The sequence below is a fragment of the Balaenoptera physalus genome (assembly GCF_965194825.1).
Source record: "Balaenoptera physalus genome assembly, chromosome: 6".
Classification (NCBI taxonomy): domain Eukaryota; kingdom Metazoa; phylum Chordata; class Mammalia; order Artiodactyla; family Balaenopteridae; genus Balaenoptera; species Balaenoptera physalus.
In genome coordinates, this window is record NC_138885.1 from 95250690 (window position 1) to 95276581 (window position 25892).

A 25892-nucleotide genomic window follows, 5' to 3' on the forward strand; every position below is an offset into this window, starting at 1 on the left:
TGAACTGAGGATTCTCTAACTTCACATCCCAAATTCCTAACCACTGACATAAACTGTTTACTCTTTGCTTTGGTGTGAGTTTAGGGGATATACATATGTTTCATTTAAATAGTGACATGAGGCCTTATCAGAGAGGTAAATAGGTTACAGTGGTGACTCTTTAAAACTGTCATATTGGGTATACATATAGTTTGATAGATCAAAGAAAGAGTGAAAAGTACAGAAACTGATGAAAAAACACAGGAATTTAGTGTCTGAGAAAGGTAGGTTATTTGTAAGTAAAAATAATAGCTAATATGTATTTTGCACTTAAAAGACGATAGGTATTATAATAATAATTACATTCAGTCATGAGTGGTCAAAAGGATTAGGTGATATTATCACCAATTTACAGACAAGGAAGTGAACACACACAGTGCTTAAGTATAACTTGCACAAGGTCATGTAAACTAAAACTCTCTGGGGTCCCCAATACCTTTTTGGTGTGTAAAGGGAACCACTGCCACAGATGATATCAGGACCAGGGTAAAGAGAGACTGACTTGCTTGCCTGACTCTTCACTGAACGTATTTAATTTTTAAAATTTGCTGTTTTCCCCCCTTTTGACTTTTTCCACATGCTGACTCTTTACCACCTCTTTTATTTTTATAAACAGATATATTTTCATCACTGTTGCCCTTCCCCATCCATTCAGCAGGCCTCAGGATCCTTGACTGGTACTTGACTGTAGTTTCTTGGATCTCGTTTTTCGAGAGACTGCAAATGTGCATTTGCATTTTCTTCTTTGTTAACTTAATGATTGTTTAGCTCTTGGCGGTGGTTGCTGGTGTGTGACATTCTGCCGTGTGTTGGGATACCCCAGGATTAACTAGCTTCATAGAAGACTGTGTAAGCTTTTCAGTGCCATTGCCCAAGATGTTATTAACAAAAAGTTAGGTATGAATGCTTCTAGACCTTGATTCTTGAAATACACCATCATTGTCACTTCCTGAATATGCCTTCCTGATAAGTATGTGTCAGTCTGGCTGCAGAGCTGCTGTGGGACCAGCAGATTCTTCCTTAGCCAATGGTACACGTGCCTTCCCTTTAGCTGTTACCAGCTGTAACAGTGTGCTCGGCCTGTGTCTGTTAATTGTCCCTTTATTTGTTTTCATGACTCTGAGTATATAGGCAGTTTCACAAATTTAAAATCCTGGGTCCCCAAATATTTAAATTCTAGTTATCCTTTGTAATTATAAAATAGAACAGTTTCAATTTTAAGAGACTTCCATTTATGGAATCTGCCCCATTGCAAAGGTAGCTTAAAAAATTCTATGTTGAAGTCAAAATTAGAAAAGGTGGAGAAATTCTTGTAATAGAGACACATGAGAAAAACTCCGTGTGTGAGTCCCGGGCTAGCCCTCAGGTTTTATATCTGCAGTTATCATTGCTGTCTGCCAGGAGAAGGTGAAAATGATGCCTGATACCTTTTAGAGTCTTGTTCATTTTCTGTCTGTCTGTCTGGATATCTAGATTTTTTTAAAATAAACTTTTAACTTAGAAATATTAAATAAATCATCGTGCTCTCCCTTTAATCTGAATGTCACTTTTCAGCAAAACAGTAACACATCAAAGAGCTTTCCCTGCACTTAGAATGAAATCCACAGTCTTTTATCGAGTCTCCCGTGGGCCAGGAAGGCCAGGCCTCTCCAGCCACTTTCTGCACCATTTTCCTCTTGTTTACTGCATTCCAGCGGCACTGACTTTGTCACTGCTTTTCCTACATGCCAAGACCTCTCTTGTCCTAAGGGCTATTGCACATGCTATTTCCTCTGCCTGGAATTCTCCCCCTAGCACACTCTTGCTTTTCCAACCCCCCATCATCTGTTAGCTCTCAGTTTAAATATCCCTGCTTCAGAGAGGCCTTTCTTGACTAATTCCCCCAGCTCCTCAGTCTTGTTAATCAATCTCATAACTCCTTACGTGTTTCCTTTGCAGAACTTATAAAATTTTATAATTATATTTTTATCTCATGCCTCTCTCGTTCGCTAGACTAGTGCTTCTCAACCATGGCTGTGCATGAAGTATCCTGGGGGGAAAGTTTAAAACGTGCCATTGCTCAGATGTCATCCTAGACAAATTGAAGCAGAGGCTGGCAGCTGATGATCAGTATATTTCAAACATTCTTCACATGATTCTAATGTGCAACCAGGGTTGAGAACCGCTGGGCCCGATCATAAGCAACAGAAAGGCAAAGATGATGTCTATTGACCAGTGGGTATACCCACTGCCTAGCACAGTGCCTTCATACAGAGAGCTCATACATGGTCCATAATGTGTGAATAAGGCCCGGCCAAATTAGTTATAACCCCCATTAACCCAAATAAAATGAAAAATGGATGATATATTGTTTCCAAAAGGGGTGGCGTTGTCCTTCAGAGGAAGTGTTGAACTGTAGAACAGATCAGTAGAAGGCAAGTGGTAAATTTAGGACAATATGTTACAGAAGTCTTTTATTCAGTATGTCTATGCTTAAATAAACCAACAAAGTAACAGAGTAATCAAGAGATTATGCTGTAAAAATAAATGTCATGTTCTACTCTGATATTTAAAAATTAACCCTTGTGATATGTACATCATTTCATAAATTAAAATAATCTATTTTATAACAAGATCTCATCATTATATTTGTCACTCAAAAAGCCGCTGAAATCTGAGGCAAAGAATATTGCATTCTAATAGTACTTTATCACTTAAAGGCCCTTAATATACACATTGTGTAATGAGGTACTTACACTATGCTTAGGAAATGAAAAGAGGTATTATAATGCCAGTATTTTCTGTATCTACAATTTAAGTGAGTTTTACAAGCAGGGCCTTGTAGTTTATTGTAAATCATTGATAAAGTATTTATTTCTTCAGCGAAACTTCATCACTTATCAGAAATTTATAATAAAAGCTGTTTCCTATTTATTTTCACGCCATGCTTTCTCAGTCGGCATGTTTTTCTCAGGCCATTGACTGCCCCCAAATGTACATAAATTTATCATTATCCCTGTGGTTTTCTGGCATTATCTCCTGATAATAGCGTGCCTGCTATTTTACCTTAGAAACAAATTTGTAAGTTGAAGTATTATAATTTTTTTCTCCTGAAATAGGAAAGACAAGCATTGCTTTTACACTTATCCTTTTAGAAAAATATTCATAGGCGAGCGTATCATGCTCTGTGGGGAGCTTACCAGGCACTTTGGGTGTTTTTTATTCATATTATAATATCCTCAGAAGGTAATGTAGGAAGATTTATGCTTATGGAAAGGAGTTCAGAAGTGTTAGTGACTTGTACAGCTTAATCATCAGGCGAGTTGTAGGACAAAGAACTCTGGCTCTTTTCTCAAACACATTTCATCTTCATCTAAAATACAGTCCCTCGTTTCCACCTTAAGTGTGATACTGTCCTAGTGGCATGATTGTGATCCAGGAGTTAAAACGTCAAATCAAAAAGTAGTGACACATGTACACACTGCTATATGTAAAATAGATAACCAACAAGGACCTGCCACATAGCACAGGGAACTCTGCTCAATATTCTGCAATAACCTAAATGGGAAAAGAATTTGAAAAAGAATAGATACTTGTATATGTATAACAGAATCACTTTGCTGTGCACTGAAACTAACACAACATTGTTAATCAACTATACTCCAATATAAAAGAAAAATTAAAAGAAAAAAGCAGTGACAGTTCTCTCAGACATACTGGGGTCTCCAGGTTGCAGAGTGATAGTTAAGTGACTGCAAAAGTACAGTTGGTTTAATTTTTTTTAGTTATGTAACTTGAGTGCTTTTCCACTCATTTGTTTTATCTACAAATTTTGTGTCTAGAATTGGTTGCATCATTCATATATGTGAATATCACACAAATAAAATTATAGTGAGGCAATTCTGTGATATGTAGGGAAAGTAATGAGTACACCTCATTGAAGGTACCACTTAGGAGCTTGGGAACAGTTCCCTGGCTATAGACATAAACGGGTGGGACAGTTCCACGGGTGGGTCTGTTGTCCCCGTGGTTTTGAGTACAGTTTGGAAACTGGACATTAGGCCTGAGTTGCTGAGAATGAGCAGTTGATGTCCCAGTAACAACAACACATGTGCTGGGAGTAGCTGCTACATTCAAAGTGTGGGCCTCAATTTTTGCAGGACCACTAGTATCGATAAGAGAGTGACCCCAGCCTTAAGTTGTTTATAATTTATTAGGAGCACAGAGAAAAAATAACTATAGTGCAAGGAAGAGTGGAAGAGCTATGAAAGGTGTGTTGCAAACAAATTAATCATCTCAAAGTTAGTTGATTGAGTAGCAGATGCTCAGTGTCATATGTCCTATTCAATTAGCATGGCAGAGTTGAAAACTAACGTCTTCATCACTGATAAATGTTGGGGTTTGTTAAGTATTTATTTCCATGGCCAGCTTTAGCCATGACATTTTTGTTTTATGTCATAACCTTGAGAGCTATATACAATGTTCTGTTTTATAGGAGTTAACAATAAAATTCATCCAGTTGTATGCATGAAAAAGACTTCAATATCATACATTTCAAAGAACGCAAAATATTTTTCAGGCTTTGTTCCATTGCTAAATGGATGAAATCGCTCTGTCTTGGAAGTTCTAAGGCTATAATCTATTAGGATGGTAATTAATGCCCTGAAAACATATCTAACAACATAGCTATCAGTGACATGAAAGAGTTAATGAACAAAAGCTGGTGAAATTTTGTTTTGCTTTCCCCTCTTAGACTTCTAGCAGGACAAGATTTATTACTTCTGCACCTTTCCTATGGAAATCAGGTTTTCTAAATGCGTAAATTAAAGCTCATTGTAAATTGCTCAAGGTAATATTGGCGTCCTTTGTGCTGCAGGATTTCCAATGTGGGGTCTTTTAACCTTTGGTTCCATTTAAAGGAAATTTTCCTGAAAGATTTATTTTCCCTTTGATGGCATTTTTAAATGCTGTACATGATGAGCAGAGAGTGCAGAGTGGTAAAGGGATAATTTGGGTTTTTATAAACTGAATTTCACTTGCTTTTTAGAACTCTCATTATTTCAACATTCTGAGTATATATTTTAAAAGAAATATACCCTTGTATATGTTCTAAATGTCAAGCGGAGCTACTGGACTGTTTGGTCTAAAGGGAAGTACAATACAGAACTTGAACATAGCCATTCCTAAATGTGTATCTATGTCGGTTTTATATAATTTTGATTCAAGGAATGTTCCGCTGTTTAGATTTTTTGATGTTTATTTCAGGTAACGTTCAAATCTGAAATGAAAAAATCTGAGTTGTAGTTATGTTGTACTTACCATTTTGTACAGCTGGACTAAGTTGGATTTTTTAATACGTAAATCGGTCTTCTGTAGGATATAATAAGCAAAGCAGGATACGTGTTACAAACCAATTACTAAAATGAAAGGATTTTTTTGCTGTTGGTTGCAGTTAAAATTGGCCATCTCTGGAAATGTAACTTTTCTTTTCCCTGTTTTTATAGTAACGCTGCATTAAGATGTCAGGTCAGAATATTTTTTTCTTTCTCTCTCTGTTTTGATATTTCATTTGAGAACCAGTATTTCAAAAAATGTAGTGATTTAGTACAAATTCCTTAGTTCCAGTCAGATAAATAAACCTTACCAGATTCTGTGAACTGATTTATTGATAGGACTCCGAGGGATCATAGCCTTTTTGAGAACATTTGAAACATTTCTGAATTCTGAATTTTATTGAAGTTGTTCTGGAGAGGAGCAGAGTGGGAGAAAAGCCCTCTTCTGTTTCCGCAGACTTAGACATCTTAACAGAGCTTTAATTTTCTTTTTTAAAGGTCAATATTGAAAAAAAACAAGACAAAACACCTAAGACAAGTGGTCATACAAACATTGTGCTGGTCACCAGTGACTGCTGTTAGGAACAATCTTCTGTGTCCAATTTCCCATGATCTGTGGTAATGACATTTGAGACCGGCACAAATATTTGGAAAATATATGTAGAAAAATACATGGAAAAATCTCCAAACTTCTTTTTACACAATGAATTTAACTTCTTTGCAATCTTAAGTTTATTGTCTTTTTGTTAAAGAAAAGATTAAGAAAATTTACATTTTGTGTAAATGTACCTCTTTTAAATTTAAAAATTATCTTTGACTTTTTTTTTTTGTAAATAAACACATTTGTTTGGAGATCATCACAGATCCAAACAGTTTCTCTCCCAAAAGGAAGGTGGCTTGAGAGACCCCATATGTGATCCACCCCAGTGGACCTTCCTGTGACCAGTGAGGAGAAAGTTACAGGGTAGAGGCAGGCAGGCGGCTACACAAGAGAATCCAAGATGCTGCCATGAGCTCTTGATTTTGTCTTCTCTCTTGGAACTGTCAGTGGTACCAGAGTTAACCTAGGGAGTTGATTTAGTGTCCTTTCACCAGTGGGATGCTCTGGTCTAACACTGCTCCTTCCCCAGTGGTGACATGTGCCCGGTTTTTACATCCTACTGACTGCTGACGGTGGAGGTAAATGATTTGTGCCGTGAGAAAACAAGCACTAATGTTTCTTCAGGTACCCAATTTGGAATGTATTTTATTTTATTGGACTCCATATTAATAGAAGTGTTTGAGGGATCAAATAAGGGGAGTAGAAGAGACTGCTTTGGGCAAGTAGGGAGAAAATCCATCTTGTCTGAGAGAATGTTCTCTTCTCTGTTGCCATCCCTACACTGTCCTTCCTATCTGCAATTGGTAAGTGAAGAGTACTGACATGAAAGTTAAATATAATGCCAGAAATTAAGATTTCACAGGGAAAACATTACAGAATTGAAGCTGAAGAGTAAAATAGTAAAGGGAACTTTAAAAAGAATGCTAGCAATAAGCTAGTAAAAGTAGAAAAGGAAGTTACACATTTAACATTACATCGCCTAAAGGAAACTAAGCTAAGAGTAATGCAAATACTTTATAAACCAAGATTTAAAAAAAAAAAAAAAAAGAAAGAAAGAAAAAAGTGAGACAGTAGAAGATAATCTAAACACACAGAAAGAATGAAGCAACTGACACGCATTCAAAGTGAAATCACTAAAACAACCAACAATAAGAGTGAAGCCAACTGACTTTTTAAAGAGTTAGCCCTGGAAGGTAATGTAATTGGAGAAATGAGAAAGCAGGATGCCTTTTTGCAAGCGGTCCTCTGAAGTGAGGCAGCTCCGATGGCTGGGGGCTCCGTGACGACCTCTGAGGACGAGAGAGAGCTGCACTGTGCAGGGGAAGACAGGACTCTTGGGAGTCTCCCATCACTGGCTTCTGTCCCCCGGCTCCCTCTAGGATACCTGAGAGGGCGAGGAGGTGTGCCCTGTAGTAAACAGCCATCCGTCAAGCTGCCAGCCGCCAGCTTGCCCTTGCTGGCTTTGCACTGGCAGAAAGCGGCGTGGCTACCTCCATCCCTTTGTGAACCTACTCTTTGAGGGAAGGACTCACATGTAGCCCCGTGTTCTTCAGGCAGGCAGTCAAGGCGAAGTACCTGGCTCACCTCCCCATCATAATCAGCTATTTCATAATTTTATCTTTTTATAATCCAAATGTTGAATGTTGATAGTTCATACTTAGTTATTTTTCAATTAAAAATAATAGTGAGCTTCTTAAACGTAGAAAAGCTGTATTTTGAAAAGGTCTGCTTTTTCAGTTGCTGATAGAATGATGTTCTTATACCTGACATCACCTAATTAAGACTACCTACCTGTCTTCCTCCCCCTTCCTCAACCATCTTTCTCTCACTCACACCATCTAACTCACACATGCAGTCCATGGGGAGTAACTCTTCAACTGCATACGTCAGGTTACTCAGAATTCAAGTACCCAGACTGTGTATTTATCAAGCATCCAAACTATGTGTGAAGGAGGTGTGCACACAGGATGCCACTTTTGCAGAGTGTTATCTGTTTAATCTTATTCCCCAGAAGATTTAAGGCGGCCTTCTTCATAGAGTCGTTGCTAGCACTGAAGGTCTAACAAGCACAGGCAGATATTATAAAGTCATAAAACCTAGTACAAATTTTAGGAAACGTATCTGTGGACAAGACATTCAAGGTCCTTCATTTCCTGTCTCTAACCTTTAAGTCCAGCCTTTGTTCTTCTATTTCTTTTCCTCTCAGCCACCAGGGGCCTGCACTCCAAACACATCAAACTAGTTGGTTGGCATTTCGCAAATAGTGAATTTGCATTTCCTCCTCCCGGGCCTTTGTGTGTGTTGTTCCCTCTGCCTTGAAGGGCTTCCCAATTCTGCCATCCTGTGAAATCATGCTAATTAAGGCCCAGCTTAAATGTCATCTCCCCTCTATACCTTCTTTAACAGCTTCCCAGCAAACATACAGAGAAAGAATCTTCCGCCTCTCTTCCTGCCAAGGCATTTGGCTCATTCAGCTATTTCGTCACATGTCAGTGTTTATATTGACTTTCATGTCCATCTGCCCCTCCTACTACTAAATTAATAGGTTCTTGAGAGGAGGGATGTATCCTCCATTTTGTAACACAATAATTGGCATGTTATAGGTACTCAGAAAACGTTCCTTGAAGGTAGGAACAGAAACACTCTACTTAGGTTTTTATTCTGCTCTACCGAACCAAACGTAACCTTTCCTTAACTCACTGAGGCACGGTTATGGCTAGGATGAACACTTCACTTCTATGTCTGCTTTTGAGTATTGCTCTGTTTCCTTTGAGCTCAGCTTTCTCTGTTTTGAATACAGGAGGTCTTCTATAATATTTCTTCCAATTTTTTTTTCTATTAATCAACTCTAGCCTGGAGATGCCATAATTGATCATTTTAAAAGCTGTGCATCATTGTAAAGAACACTGAGAAGGCTTTTTTGCTTCTGGGTCTTAGGCTTCGTTCTAAAAACATTGATTTTTGCCAGTGCTTGACCTCTGGGTGAGGAAGCTGTATTAGTCAGGGTTCTCCAGAGGGACAGAACCAGTAGGGTGTGTGTGTATGTGTATGTTATAAGGAGTTGGTTCACATGACAACAGAGGCTGAGAGGTCCCAAGATCTTCAGTCGGCCAGCTCTAGACTTAGGAGAGCCAATGTGTATTTCCAGCCCAAGTTCCAAGACCTAAGAATCAGGAGAGCCAATGGTATAAATCCCAGTCTGAAAGCTGGCAGGCTCAAGACCCAAAGAGAGCAGATGTTTCAGTCCAAGTCTGAAGGGCAGGAAAGACCAACATCCAAGCTCAAACAGGCAGGAGAGATTCTTTCTTACTCAGTCTTTTTAATTCTATTAAGGACTTCAACAGATTAGATGAGGCCCACCCACATTAGGGAGGGCAATCTGCTTTACTCAGTCTACTGATTCCAGTGTTAATCTCATCCAGAAACACTTTCACAAACACACCCGGAAATAATGTTTAACCAAATACCTCGGTGCCCCATGGCCCAGTCAAGTTATTACATAAAATTGGCCATCACAGAGGCCGTGTTCTGCATATGTATTTTACCAGTGTTGCCAAACAGTTGACTTAAGGAAGCAATTCTGTATATGAAAAGCATCACGTATTTTTCAAAGGATAATGAAATCACGGTCTTTGCAAGAAGTTTAAAGTATAGTCCCATTTGATACTTGCATTTTAATCATGGAAGAAGTATAGAGTGAAAAAAACATATATATTCTAGTCAGACATAAGACAAGAGTCTCAAATTTAATGATTTTAGGAGCTAGGCAAACTAGTAATAAATGGAATATGTTGAGTATACACCAAGCCAGAATGGTGGAAACTGTGGTGCATAGGAAAACTCAAAACCTAGTTTAACAGTATGCAAAATTTTTAACGTTGTAACTTCAAATTAGCTTTTGACTAATTTTTTCCCCTTGTTTAGCCATTAACTAGCTACAGGACTTTAGAAATTAATTTTTCCAGAACTCAGGTATTTTATTAGAATAGATGGCTAATCTGTAATCTCAAGATTCTTTTCCTGTGTTTTACCAGCCAGTTAAGTTTGAGAGGTTATGAAGTGACACCTTTGCTGATTTAAAGAGGTCTAACAGGAATTCTAAAGAAAAGTGGCATGCCATCCTCTGAAGCAACATAATCTGCTTTCCAGTGACATTATAATGAATAGGTCTATTGTTTTGTGAACTATCAAGAGCAGAAATATCCTAATCATAGTTTTGTATCAAAAAAGTACTACGTATACTCACGTGCTTCATGATGTCAGATGACCAAATGTCTTGATAATTAGGTAGCAAGTCTCTAGAGATGTTGACAAGTCTATATCTTACTGTATGGATGCATGCTTTCTAAAGTTCGAGGAATGCTTCCTGTTGTGAAATAGGATAACTTTCAATACATATGTGTTGGTGTATGTTGATTTTTCTTGTTCAAAGTCTTTTCATATACTCTGGAAGCTTTCAAACTATAATTTAAAGCAAGACAGCTTCTGTGGATTTATGGAGTCATTTTCTCTTTGGCTAAAGCCCTCCATGGTCACAGACCACTAGATTGAAAAAGGCAGCCGAACCCATCCAAAGACAAACATAAATTTTCAATGGTAGGGAAAACGGTTCCTGCTTATTAAATTAGAGAGAATATAGTATTTGGCAGCTACATATAAATGATGTTTTTGCCCTTTGAGTTAGAAGCAAGACTGTTAGAGATGTGTGATATTTGACTCACATTTGTCAAGTTTAGCTACATTAGTTGAGGATGATTTGCATGTTATATCATGTGCTTACTTTAGACTTCCGTTTGGATTTGCCTAGATAAATGGGCTCACCTTTGCCAAAAAGCTCTCAGTTATAGACACATTTAAAATAATTTTTCCCCAGCACACAGGGGCTGAACATGAACATTAAAAAAAAAAAAAAAAAAAAAAGCGCAAAAAAAAAAAAAAAAGGATGCTGTCGTCTCCCCAGACTCTGACCCAGTACTCCAGTATTTATGTCATGGGGTTTTCTAAGTGCAGTATCAGGCATTCTCCATTGGTTGCTTGCTTCCACATTCCATTTATCTTCTTGTTTCATAGAAATTATGAATTTTAGTCCAATAAAAATAGGGCTTTTTCTTTTGGTGATTCATTATTGGAAACCATTTTCCACTGACTTTAAGGGCTTTGGGGAGGAAAACATGTTTATCCTTGACAGATCTTGGTATTTTTCCATGTCTCACAGGAACCTTTCCAAGTCTTTTTTTCTATAAAAACAAAATAAATTATAAGAATGGAGTCTTTCTAAACTAAAGTTGATTAACTGTACAGGCTTTCTAGAGTACTTTCTGAGAAATGCTGTACAGCATTTCCAGTCATGAAACTTGTGTGAAACGATAGTAACAGAAGGCAGCGTCTTCATTCCATTTCATCCAAAGATGCTATTATGAAATACAGTTTTTGCAAGCAGTTTATATTTGGAGTTATGTTTTGTTAGCAAAGTAGGTTATATTTCTATGGATGGGAATTATTTTTCCTAATCCTAATGTCAATACCCTATGAGTAGAAACTAGGTACAAAATGTAAGATAGATATTATGCTATAATTAGTAACTTCCCAATCCTCATCTTTTAATCCTCTTTTAATTTTTCATTTGATACTTATCACTTGACATGGTGATATACCTACTAATAACATTATATATCTTTTTATTTAATAAATATATATTGTGTTGAAGAAAATGTCACATTTTTTAGATGTTAGTCTATTAAAGTATTATAAATCAAGTCTATCTTATTAGTCAAATATTCAGTCCAATATTGCTCTGGGGTGGGAATTGGTCTCTTTAAATTGACTTTGTGCATTTTTAAGTAGACTATAGTAAGGTATATTCTTACATTAGATACACACTTAATGTCTAGATACTAGATATTATCCAGGATACAAATTGAGTTGGGTCTTAAAGGATGAATAGGGCTTTTGATCAATAATAAAAATAATGATAATGATAATTATAATAATAGCTAGGGCCTAGCATTAAAGGAACACTTTATTTTTCATGGCTAGGCACTCCGGTAAGTTGTATCTCATGTAATACAACAATTCGAAAGGTAGGCTCAGAATAATGAGGAGGTGCTGAAGTTTAACTGGCTTCTGATTCTGGCTTTATCACTTACTGGCCATGTAATCCATCTAACCTTTCAGTATCCCCAATTTTGAAGAAATTAATGGTAACTACCTCTAGGGGTGGTATGAAGAATACGTGAGATAATACAGTCTGATACTCTGTGTTTAAACATGATAAGTGCTCAATAGATGTTAGCTGCTATCCTTCTCCTTATTGTATAGGTAGACAGAATGGTTGAGGCTCAGAGAAGCTACATAACTTCCCTACGTTTAGAAAGTGGTTGAGTCAGGATTTGAACTCACACAGTCTGGCTCCAGAGTTTAGGTTTCCAACTACTATGGATTCTAGGAAAGGAATATATACAGAATGTTACTTGGATACATTTATGTATTGTAATATGATTGCCATTGTAGTGATATTTATCACATTATGTAATTATAGTGTTCTTTTGCATTTAAATGAAAAAACATTCCAGCATTTCCCTTTGATTTAAGCTATCTTCTAAGCCAGTATTGCATTTTCAGTGAATAAATATGAGCTAGTAGTTCAAATGGAAGACTCTTTGAAGAATAGGGAGCTTATAGACGAGGTCTCACCAGAAACATGTACGTGAGCGTCCCTCCAGCTCCCACCCCACCACAACACAGGGCCCAAGCACTGTAGTTCTATAAACTATGCCTTCTCACTGCTCTGGATTGATTTGACTCAAGGATTCTGACTCCAGCTAGTAAAGTTCACCAGGACTATAAACAGGTGTGTAATAATTGCCAAGGGGACTAGACATTGCAAATCCACTAGCCAGCATATATTCTACCTGTTGAGGGAATAATGTGGGATATCAAATCACAGTCAGATTACTTGGGGAAAATGAAACCAGAATGAGTTTAGAAAGGCACACGATTCAAGCAGGGCCAACTTTATGGGTATGTGACCTGTGTAGTTGCTCAGGGCCCCATGTTTATTGCCATCTTGTAATTCTTTAAATTTTTTGAACAAGGGCTCCACACTTTCATTTTGCACTTGGCCGCAGAAGTTATGTACTTGGTCCCAGATTCATGAGTTTAATGATACCACACTGTAATCCCCATGTCTTACCCATTTCACAATAAAGGTATCCCTATGAATGGGACTGTAAGTTTTTTTCCTTAATCCAGTGGATCCCTTCAACTCGATAATACTTAAAATGATGCTGCCGGCACATTCGCCTCTGACACCATTTTCCTGACCTCTATTACTATCATATTGACATACTACTTCTTTAGCTTATTTATATAGTGAATTAAAGTTGTCCTGGGTATATATCTTTAAGTTGATTTTGTGTATTTATAAACAGACCTTTACATATTTATTTAATAGATTATCTCTGAGAGAATTTTTGTTTCCTGACTCTTTAAGAAGTGCCCCATATGTTACTTCCGTGTTGTAGATGAAATAAATGTCATTAAGCTTGAAATTTACTTGAAGATGGGATTAACTGGCAGAGCAGATTGGATGATAGAATATAACAGAGAGTATGTTGGTAAGATAGAGAAATGTGGCTAGCAACCCAGTAGTCACTAGGGCAATGTCAGCTGACCTGTGACAATTATGCTTTTAAATGAACAATGAAAAGAAGACTTGGGTGAGAGTTAAAGACATACATACATACTTTTTTTTTTTTTTTTTACACATGACTGTAAATAGGTCCTTTCTAGAGTTTTTAATCCTTGGCAAAACGAGGGACAGGGAGGCATTTTACAGGAAAGCAACAAACATGATTGATGGCTGGATAGTAGGTGATATAGAAGAAATGTTAAAAGATACAATAAAAATTTCTCTTGTCTGGGGGACAAAAAAATAAGGGAATCTTAGTCTTAAAGTACATAAAAATTTTTTAAACAAATTTTGTTAATATATATTTTTTACATTTTAATACTGGATTAAATGTGTGGAATTTCAACATAAAGAATTTGCAGAAAATAACGACAGACATTTAGATTATAAAATCATTGAAATATTAAAATTTTTTTTGTGATTTCTTTATTGTAATAGCTTTTGTCCATCTGTATTTGTTTAGAATATGAATGATGATTTAAAAACCAGTCCCATCAATCAAAACATTTCCCACCTGCTCTCTCTTAAGGGACTATCAAAGTAGTAAATTAAATGAAACCAACATTGTTTTACTACTTGTCCATCATAAAGTATTACTGGTTCCAGGTGAGTACCTCTTTACAAGGGACCTTTGAATATTTAAAAGAGGGTTTTAAGTGAATAGAATACCATGCAGTGAAAAAAATTACATCATAAACAAAATTGAAAGGTAAATTGGCAAAAAATAAATTTGCAAAGATAAAAAAGACAAAATTACTTGAATAGCTTATTTATGTTGATGAGAAACAGTAGAAGCAAAATGAAAAGAAAGGCAAAGGGTATGAACAGACAATCCATTATTGAAGAAACAAAAATAGCTTATAAAATTATTTTCAATAACACTAATAATCAAAAAATTGACTTTAAACAGGAGGATGTAATTTTGTCTGCAACATCATCAATGACTGAGAAAATGACAGTACTGTACAAAGATAATTTATATTTTCATGCATCCAGAATGGCAGAATAAGCTAAATTATGATATGGCTAATTGTGTTATGAAATATTATTCAGTCATGAATTTTCTTCATTTTTTTGCAAACTAAAATTAGAGAAAATTGCTCACAAGAAAAACCTAAGTGAAAATATCAGAAAACGAAATTGTGTGCTATGTCATATGGCTCATGTAGTGTTAAGGTATATATATATATATACTTAAAAAAGAAGACTGGAGGAAAAGCACCAATACTGTAATAGTAGTTTTCTGCGATTTGAGCTGATCCTTGTGTGTCTTCTTTTCTGTGTTTTCAGAAGTCTTTAACAGCATCCTTTGAAGTTTTGTTCATATTCCCTCCCTTCGCCATCCCCAAGATACAGGCACACACCACATACACAGTTGGCTGGAGGGAACTGGTGGAGTTTGTGATCCCCACACCTTCTTGCCCCATACTTTTCTTTTTTCCTGGAAAACATGAAAAACTAAAGCAGCAAAGTGTAAAAGAGTCCTTTGGGTTTGGGAATATCGGACCGAAGACTGGCTTTCGAAATGCAATTATTGCAGTTGGTTATAGCAACGTGGATTTTTGGGACCAGTCCTCATTTCAAAGCTCGCATCCTATTTTTGCCGTAAGCAGGCTCAATATGTTTTAATTTTTGATTTAGCAATTGTACTTTTTATGCCTACGGAATATGTTTTAGATGTTTTAGAAAGGCCTTTTGCACTGAAGTTAAAAATTTACAACTGACTCGCAAAGATCATCTTTCTACAATGAAAGACAAGACCTAGGATGCAGCTGCTCCCCGGAGTCACGTCCTGTGACTGTGAGCAAGGAGCAAGGACCCCAGGCTTCGTCTTCAGGCCCCAATTAGTGAGGCATCATTCTATGTGAGTATAATATACCCACGATCATAATTACAAATCCTGACATTTAGAGGCTCCCAAAGTCAACACCCGTCCCAGCAGGGTTGGCCACATTATCAGGAGTTAAGGAGATGTAGAGCAATTAGAAGCCAAAGGAAAAGGTTAGCTCTACCACTCAGACGGAAGGCGTTCAGGAGCTAAACCCACCTGCTATTGCAGTGCTAATCTTTTTTAAATATCGGCTTTGAAGCCTTGTCATCCTTGACAAGGAGGATCTGAGTCTAAATGGAATGTTTAAGGGGAGTGCTTCCTCATCCCTCAATCAGGCTGCATGCTGACCTTTCTGTCGTCTCCACCAGTTGCTCGTCTTATCTTGAAATCCCAGAGAAGGTAGAACATCATTGGACCTGTCATGAGGTCAATCAGCCGGTGCTCAGACCAATTTGCTAAATGTGTCCGTGCTAAAGAGTCTGTTCCTTCCCTAGCCTGATGAAATGTAGCACCAATTAATCACTGACTAATTTTCAGGGAGTTGTGACCTTGCTCATAATTGTAGTACATTCATTTACCTGGCTTTCGGGGTTCTCAGACCAGGAGTATGAGGCCACCTCAGGGACATGTGAAGCTGCTGAAACTTGTGTTTGAGGCTACCAGGGTGACAGGCTAGGGGATACCTGCCTCAGGCCAGCACTGACTTAGTTTATTTAGAATGTTCTGTATGGCTTGCAACCCCTAAAGATGTTGCATATAGCTCAAGTGCATGCAAAAGACATTCTTTGTTTGAAAATTTTAGTGATATAGTAAGGTCTCATTGTTTTTTCTATCAACCTATCAATTCTTTATTTGTCTTTAGAAGTTGGTGGCTTTGTCATTATTCTCCATGAAGATTTATTCTCTGAGAGCTGTTGCGTTATCTTAAAAGCAGAAAGGTTTCTTTTTTTTTTTCTTTTATGAAATAGACTGCTCTATTTGTAGCCAAGTCTCATAAATTAAAATACTTGTCAAAATAAATGAATAGTATGTTTGTTATATTCATGACTCAAAATCACATTTGATTGCTTACTCATTAATCCACAAAATTAAGCAATACACCCTGGATGGCAGTCATTAGCGCAAAATAAGCAGGGTTCTTCTAACAGTCAGATGTAACGGAGAACACTGTACAGTTGTGTTTGTTTCAAAACTAGGTATGTTAATGTGCAAATTTGTTTTAAAATTTTAAAAGGTTTCCTCTGGAAGAAAATCAAATACGTAAATGTAGTCCACCAGGAAACAAGATTGGGATTATAATGTACTAAGTGGATTTTAGGTGTACAAATTGTAAGATGCAGTTCTGGATTGAACCTCAAGGATGGGCAGAAGCTATTTTGTCCTGTACAGGAGCATGCCTGGTAATGAAGGTTACCTTTATTCCTATGTGCATGGAAAATTAGGACACAGGTGGTATCCACATAAAAGTGTAGACATCCATATAAAAGAGGCTTTGCTCTTCCTCTCGGATATAGCAGAGAACTCCAATCACTCGTTTACCTGACCCCCTTCTACCTGCCAAGTACCATACTAGGAGCTTGGAATATCAAGTCAATTGTACTTTAGTTCTCCCATCTTTAGAAAGGGAATAATGGTGCTTTTCTCATAGGGTTTCTTGTGACTCTTAAATCATATATGTAAGCACTTTGAACAGTGCCGAGTGCATAATCAGGGCTCTAAAATATTTGTTAAATATATTTTTAAATTATGTGACCCATGGTTTCAAGTAGCTTACAGTTTACTTTTAGACAGAGGCAAATAAATCAGTGATCTTTGTGCTGTGTGACCAGTGATGACAGAGACCTGGACAGGTTATTGTGGAAACACCACAGAGTATGGTGGAGAGCCTCATCTGGGAGGCTGGAACTTCATTTTGAAAGCCATAATAGATAATGAAGAGTTTTAAGCTAGAGCAAGACCATGCCAGATCTGTGTGATGGAAGACCACTCTAGCAGTAGTGTTATGGGTAAATGTCAGGACCCAGAAGTGGATTGGGGCTCTGGCGGTAGATATGTGAGGACCTGGCCAGAGGTAGTGTGGCGTTTCGTTGTAATGGGATAATTCCTGCAGGGAGAAATCACTCTTATATTACAGCAAGTTACTGCCTTCAAGGATCTATTGACATACCTCTGATGGCTGTGGTAGCACTGGGCCTCGGCTAAGAGATTGCCAAACTGTATTTCTGAGACAGTTATAGCTTTGGTTTGGTCAGAGAATAGAATTTGTAGGGAAAATGAAACTAAGCCAGTGAAATAATATTCAGGGTCAATGTTACATCATCGTAAATGTATATATGCTTTATAATTTACAAAATTATTTTCCCATATGCTATTTTATGTTTTCTGGTGTCAGATATACTTGTTTCAAATTGAATAGTCTTTCAAAAATGCAGATTAGGTGGGCATGATTTCGATAAGAATAACTTGAAGAAAAAGTCATTCGTGTGTGTATGTGTCCATGTATTGTAAAACAATCTAACTTGTATCTTCATTTCTAATACTGTACACTCTCCCAAGACTTTCAGAGCCCTTGGGATTGGATAAAATCAAGGAACCATCTACTGATATACTGGGTAAATGGCAAGGAAAGCCACCCAGTGGATTGACCTCATCCCTGAAAATTTCCCAGCCAGTTTAACCCAAGTATCTTCTGCTTTCCTGTGGGTATATTATTTTTAATATGTGTAATTCAGAGACAGTGGAAATATTACTGATGAGTATACTGAATTTTTTATATTTCTGACATTTGTGTTATCCTGATGATTCTTAAAACTTTCTCCCGGTTTCTGTACCTGTTTACTTTTCCTATAGCTGCCCCCAGGTGCCCTAGGATTAGGGTTTGGTGGCTGCCAGCGGACCTTCATTGAGACCCTTTGCCCAGCCGCTGCTGTGGAAAGTGAAGGGCACAGAGGAAAGGGCTCCTCAGGCTTCCTCTGTGTGTATTAGATAATGAGTTGTGAATGTTGTGTTATGAATGGTGAGCTATTATTACTAAGGAAAGTAAAGAATGCAGCAAAACAAACTCGAGATTCTCTTAAGTTTGTCAAGTGGTAACACATCATCTTTGAAATTTTAATTCAAGGTAGTCAAAAGAAAAATATGATTCAGTATAACTTACTACATAATTAGAGGAAGCAAATGTATTTTTGGCTGAAATATGGGTGTTTTTTTAATAGGCATATTTTTTTTGTTATTATGGGACAATTTAGGCATCTGCCTCTTTAAAAAGTGATAAGGATAAAAGGGGTTCTTAGTACAATTGAATAAATCATGTTATTTTCTTTAGAATGCAGCTTAAAGCTGTAAAGTTTGTAAAGGTCCCTGTTACCGATTTTCAGTTTGGAGAGGAAATGAAAATTGGTTTTATCTCATTTAGTGAATGTCGATTGCAGTTTCTGAGAATCAGAGCTGTTACATACTTGTTCTGAGGCTGCTAGATCTGATGGTAGCATCTGATGAAGATGCTAATGTGAGCCTGCTAATTTTTAAAATCCAGATTAAATGTTTTTAGCTGGCTGTCAAAATCTTTTGAAGGAAAAGGGTCCATTTTCAAACCTTTGTTTAAAGGGGCATAAAACTAGCTCAATAGCCAATTGTTATTTAGTTACAAACAGATGCATACATTTAAATGAAATTCTGCAGTGTTTCACTCTCTTCCCAAAGGTGATAATGTGCTTTCTCTACTTGTGAAATTGTTGTAATTTCACAGTCTTACTTAGATTTAATTGTGTTTATTAAGATTTGAGATGAATGATTCCAATTTCATTTTGTAGGATACTGTTTTTTTTCTTTGTCTTTTAATTCTACTTGATAGTTGTTGCTAACATGGAATATGTATGAAACAGTAAAAAAATAAATATGGCAAATAAGCCTTTCTTAGTAGTAAGTTAGTTCACTTGACATGTAATAAAAATGGAGCCACATATTTCTCAGTGTAATTGCTAATCCCAAAAAGATACTTTTACAAATACAGTTTATTATGTTCTGTGAGCATTTGGATCATTCTTTTTTATTCTCTATGTAGACTAAAGATAATAGCATCAGATTATAAAAACTCAGGCTGTAAAAGTGACAGAATGCTACAGGCTGACGACGGAGCAAACCACATCTTGAATATTGAGGGACTCTACAATAAATGTACTTGGTGGCACTTATTATTAAAATATTTACTTGTCAGGATAGAAAGTAAAGGCATTGCTATATTGCTTCGAGTTATGGTAAAAATAGAACAGACAGCACAAACCACGTATTGCTAGGTGGAAGAACGGCACTGCATGTCTGGAGGTTGTGTGTTCTTGTGTGATGAAGAGCAAGGAAAAGAGAAAAACAAAAATTACCTATTTGATGTGTTTGATCTTGGTACTTTCTCTGTTCCTCTGTCAATCCTGTGATGAAGAGATTAAAGAGAAGCAACAAAGTAAAAACAGAATAGGGATAAACAAGTCAAGTGGGACTCAGTCCGGGAGCCAGGGAATGCTAGCTATGGGAGGAAAAGGAATTAACGTTTACCCTTCCGTTGTGTACCAGGCTCTGTGCTAAGCATTTAGGCATGTTAGGAATATTATCAACGACATTAATATTCTGCCTCCACCCCACTCACCCCCAGCACACACCCATGCACACACACTCACACCTTTGCCTTGTTTGACTATAAAAAATAGGTCTGAGTCCTTGAAGAGATATTGATGATGTGAAATTGTGAAGCGCACGTGGCTCTTTTGATCAAGTCTGTTATTCCGGGTTATGGATTTTGTAAATTATCCAAAGCTCTTTTATTTCTTTTTGATCTTTGAGGTGGTGGTCGTTGACTTGTACATTATTTTGACCTTTACAAGGTAAATACGAAAAAAAAGATTGAACTATTCTTTAAAATAAAGCTTTTGCATAATATATTTTCTAGGTAAATTCTAAATAATTTCAGATGTTCCTTCCTAATACCCCCTGGGGAAGGAGTAGTCAGGGGGTACTTGTAGTGACCAAACTAACGCCGGATCTTTGAATTGGAAACACCATCAGCATCGACAATCGAGATATAGTTATTGAAAATAATTTGTACATACCACATTAATGTACCTGTTTTCTTGTGTTTTCCTCAGTTCTTTTTAGGAAGTAGGTATTTTCCTGAGAAATACACTCCACCTTGACCTCTCAAATAGTGGTACAAAACACATGAGGTCATTGCCTTAATTTTACTGACAGTTAAAGAGAAAATCTTTTCATGTTAAATCAAGCATGGGAAGCTGGTAAAATGTAAAATTGACATGAATTTGTAAAATAAAAGCTGAACGCTTCAATTTTGAGTTTATGGCATGTCAATTCAAGCTGTGCTTCCACTGGGGACACATCCAGAAGCTTCACATCAGGTACATCAAAGTGGCCGATTGGAAGAAAGCAAGCAAGGGGGTGTCTGGGACCAAACTGCTAACCCTTCCTATCTCTCCATCCACCATCCACCCTAGTTCAACTCTTCCACTCCTTCAGAAACCAAATCAGCAGATTGTCCCTTTCAAAAATGAGCCTGAAAAGAAAAAAAAAACACATAATCTCCATCTCAAGAGCAGAAGCCATTTCCGCTCCCCCCTCCCCCGCCCCCGGTGTTGAATAGAAAGTGAGGAACTTCTCCCCCCATAATAACAAAACGGAAGCAACAATAATAATGATGATGATGTATTGAGTGTCTTATAGGTTTATATTGGTCATTTATACTCATTCATTTAAAAAATTAGTTTTACTGTTTTAAAAACACATGAAAAATCTAGCTATCTTTCATTGCTATATTAGGTTTCATATCCTTTTTTGCCTCTTTTCACCCGTTTTATTTCAACAAATATATGTTGGGTGCCTACCATGTCTAATTCACTGTTCTAGGGATACAGCAAACAACAAAATTGACAAAAATCATTGTCTTCTTGGAGCTTATACTCTAGTATACTTTCCTAGGGAGTTTTACAGGGAGGACAGGCAAATAAATAAGACAAATAAGAAAAAAACATAGCATTGAGTGGTGACAAATACTATAAAGAAAAATGAAGGGAGTATGACAAGTGGGGGCAGGGGGAGAGGCGGCATTTCAATTGAGATAGTGCGGCCAGTGAAAGCCTGGCACTTGATAAAAATGTGAGGGATCGAGGAGCAAGCCATGCAGGTATCTGGTGGAAGACTGCGTCAGGCAGAGAGAACAGCAAATGTAAAGACAGAGAGGGACAAAGAAGATAGCATAGCTGGATAGAATCCTGAGAACAAGGGAGAGAATCTTCAGGACGTGAGGTCGGAACCTTCACTGGGAACCCATTACCATACAGGGCATTGCAAGGACTTGGGCTTTATTCTCAGTGAGGTGGAAAGGTATTACAGGGTTCTGATCAGAGGAGAGAGGTGATCCGCCTTAGGTTTCAGCAAGATCACACTGGCTGCTGTGTTGAAAGTGGATTGAAGGGGAGCATGGGTGGAAACAAGGAACCCAGTCACAAAGCCCTTGCAGTAACCCATGGGAGAGGCTATAGTAGTTGGGTCCAAAGAGGTGACACTGGAGGGGGTAAGAAGTGGTCAAGCTCTGGTTGTATTTTGACATTTATTGACCAATTGGATGTGTGTGCGGTGTATGAGAGATGGGGAGAAAGGGAAGGAAAGAGGGATTGAGGATTACTATAAGTCTTTTGGGCTGAGCAACTAGAAGGATGGATTGCCATTAATTAGGGATGTAAAAAGATTATGGAAAGAGCTTTGGAAGATCAGTTTTTCAGTTTCTGACACGTTAGGTTAGGCAATTGACCATATGAGCCTGGATTTCAGGAAGAAGCTCTGGGTTGGAGATTGAAATGTGGAATCTATTAGCATATACTTATATCTTTGCCATGAGACAAATTCAATCACAACACAAATTTAGAGGTATTCACTTTAACATTTGTAGAGATAAGTGAAAGGAAACTTAATGGAGGGGCCAGGGATTTGAGGACAAAACTGAGAGAATGTGGTGTTCTGGAAGGTAAGTGAAGAAAACCATTTAAGGAGGAAGCAGTGATCAACTGTGCCCTAAAATCAAGCCAGAGACGCGACTTTGAATTTAGCACTGTGGAGATTGTTTTTGGTCTTGATAAGGGCGGTTTCAGTGGAAGGGAGGGGTGAGAGCCTGGCTAGAGGGGCCTCAGGAAAGAATAGGAGGATGGGGATTGGAAACTGTTCTATGGAGAGCTTTCAAATTTGGCTTTAGATGGAAGGTGGGAAATGGGGTGGTATCAGTAGGGGTGAGTCTTGAGAAGGTTGTTTTGTTTTTGGTTTCGGTTTTTTGATGAGCAAGTGAATAGCATATTTGTAAACTGACCTACCTGTGTGTATGTGGGGATTAGATGCCTAAATGCTGATAGAGATCTGTGGGGATGGGAGTTTTGATTGGAAGTAAAGTCTGTTTGAACAGATCATTTTGGATCATGTGGTCTTAGGAAAATGTCACTGCTGTACTGGGTGACATGAAAATACTGGCAACACATAAGGAGAACAGAAGGGGCACCAGAAGATGGATAGGGCAGCAGAAGAGGAAGGCATCCAAATCAAATATTGCCTATTTGCATTTTGCATAAAGTTGAGGTTACTGCAGTCCCTAAGGTGTCAGTGGAAAATCTCCCACATGCCACAGAAGTTTAGTCTAAATGGAACCTTAACAGAAAATTTTTTATAAAGATATAAATTTTTTTTTTTTAAACGTTCAACTCATCGCTGTGGGAAAGGTAATTTTAAATGGGTTTAAAGGTGGAGTAAGGCCATTTTCATACACTGGACACTTTGGAAATCAGTCTGCCTTCTGCTGAGGGTTTAGAACAGTGGTTTATGTTAATTACATATCTCTGTAACACTCTCCACCAGGAACTGTGTCACCAGTAATGTAGGTGCTCTGATGAATCAAGTAATCCAGCTAACAGAGACCTACAACATAGGGTTTAAATTAATTATCAGTGTTGACGCAAGTGTAAGTCTGGATATATTGTAGATGTTGAGATGAAGACTGGATGAAGAGTCTCTTATCAGCCAGCACCTGTGGTACCAGTGGCTTTGTCTGGATGCCACAGATTCAGGAGCTGATTCTCTTCTTTCCAGGAGTAGAGACTTTATTCCACCCATTCATCCAGACATCCAGAGTAGGCTCTGCGGAGATAATTCCTGTCAATCATGAGATTGGGAGACAGACTAAGCAATTAATTAATCAAAGAGGTGATGAGATTTGGGGAGCCTCCAGGTCTCACTGTCATCTTTGAGAAAGTTGTGTATTTGCCTGTATCTCCAAAGAGTAGAATACGCATTCTTTAGGGCATAACAGCCTCCTGGACAAACTGTAAACATTCCGTAATATAGCCTCTCTTTTCACAGTGCTCTTTTTGGAAAATGGTTACAGTATGGTCTGAATCCCTGGATTGGACTAGATTCTAGTACAAATTACTGTTTAGTCTGTCACTTTGGGAAACAAACTCTCTGACTACCCTGTGTTCCCATTAGATAAATATGTATAACATTGTTACTGCATATGCTCTGACCTTGTGTGAATATACTAATAGTATGGAAAACAGTGAAGTATTTTAAGGAGAGGAGGTTACATAAGAGCCATAGATAATGATTTATTTATGAGCTATCAATTTTAAGCTTTTGTATTATACTTCTGAGTGATATTCTTTTTCTCTTTTCGCCATTATTTCAGGCACATAGGATATACTAAGACTTAAAGATGTAGCAAGAGGGAAAACTTACACAAAACTGTTTGTAGTACCAGTATAATAAGCCACTTTGCCTTGTTGATTAGTATATTAAAATAAATGTTACAATCATGTGTTAGAATTCACCAATATGTAAAACTGAAATTATGTCACAGGAATAGTGATGAAAATAACACTTCTATCACATTTTAAAAGTTGATTTTGTTTTCCTTTTCAGGATTTAAAGTGTTAAACTCTTCATTTTGGCCAGATGATTAGAAAGATATAGTTCTCCTGATTATTTTTATACTAGAATAATCTTTCATTATTAATCCATTTAAGTCTTATCTCAAATCGGTTCATCAGTGCTACCAATTAAAAATAGAAAATGTATGTGCTCAATTTCAAGAATTAAAAATAATGCCTTGGGAGTAGCATTTCTTTCCATGGTGAGAGGATTGTTGGATTTTCCAATTAAAGAAGTCTCCATACTGGAAATGAGTAGTCAATTATGAAGGTTATTTTTGAATAGCCAATTTGCATACCCCTAATTGTATTCATTTCTTTTGAAAGACTGAACTTGGAATTTATGATGTTTTGATTGGTTAACCCTGCACCCGTGTTATTAATACTACTGTCAACAAGGTTCCCCTATGAATGGGGCTTTGAGTGCCTTTCCTAAATAAATGTTTGAATGATAAGTAGGTTTGTTTTATTTAATGAATGAAAATATCTGAAACTTTACTAGCAGTTTTCTAAATTTGCACACACTGCACTTTATTGGATTGACAGTAACATCCCTGAGCTGCCTACTGCGCTCATATTTGGACTTTGCTGCATCAGCTGATGAGAACCATTGGAAGTTCCTATCGTGATGCTGTCTGCTGGCCAAAAACGCAAATTCAGCGGGGCTGCCTCTGCCATTTATACAGCAGTGTTTGCCCAATTACTTGATTATTTTATTATATGTTGCCCCTATTTTAAGAAAAATGACTTGGAGATGGACAAACGTTTTTATATTAATGACGAGAAGCATCGTTATCATATGAAATAAAATTGAGATGAAGATGGGAATAATTAAAAGTTCTGAGGTTTAGTGTCTTTGGACTTAAACCAATCAACATGGAGTTAGTCATGAAGGAAAATAACGAAATTACAGGCATGAATACAAATGGGATATCTATGTGTACAAGATAAACACAGATTGTGTGTAAATATACACATGTATGTATGGTTCTACTTATTATGATTGTGTCTGAAAGGCAATTACAGTTAGGGATTTTATCGTCTTTACCTCTCTAAAACTGGAATGTCCTCTTCTACTGTGTAAGTCTATTGTTCAAATCCTGCATATTCAACTTTCATGTTTGGCAACACTCTTGAATGAAAGAGATACTGAAGTCCTTTTAGGCATATGAGAAAAGGTGGTGAGGGGAGGAGGTGGCCATTTCATTCCTTCCAGAGGGTTAGCCAAAATTGGATCTCTATTTCAGGAATATACAAACAAACCATTAATTATTTCCTGGCCATGGCACTTTTAGGCATAATATTGAATTAAGAGTTGTGATACAGTAACATGAAAGTTTTCAGTTTTAAGATGTCATTTTTTTAAAAACCAAATGAAGGTCACATTCAGCTAGATACAGGGTCCATGTGATATGCATGTTCTACAAAGTAATTAGTGCTGTTGGATTTGTTT

The 25892-nt window shown here is 37.3% G+C and overlaps 1 protein-coding gene and 1 long non-coding RNA gene across 6 annotated transcripts in view; one reads left to right on the forward strand and one right to left on the reverse strand.

The window, feature by feature from the left end:
- Positions 1-25888, reverse strand: part of LOC309663441 — a 43217-nt gene extending 17329 nt beyond the window's left edge. Inside the window, exon 1 of the long non-coding RNA XR_014265277.1 lies at positions 55-25888. This is a non-coding gene — a long non-coding RNA (uncharacterized lncRNA). The remainder of the gene's footprint in view (positions 1-54) is intronic.
- PARD3B (par-3 family cell polarity regulator beta) overlaps positions 1-25892 on the forward strand; it is a 1041978-nt gene that overhangs the window by 368482 nt on the left and 647604 nt on the right. The window lies entirely within an intron of this gene.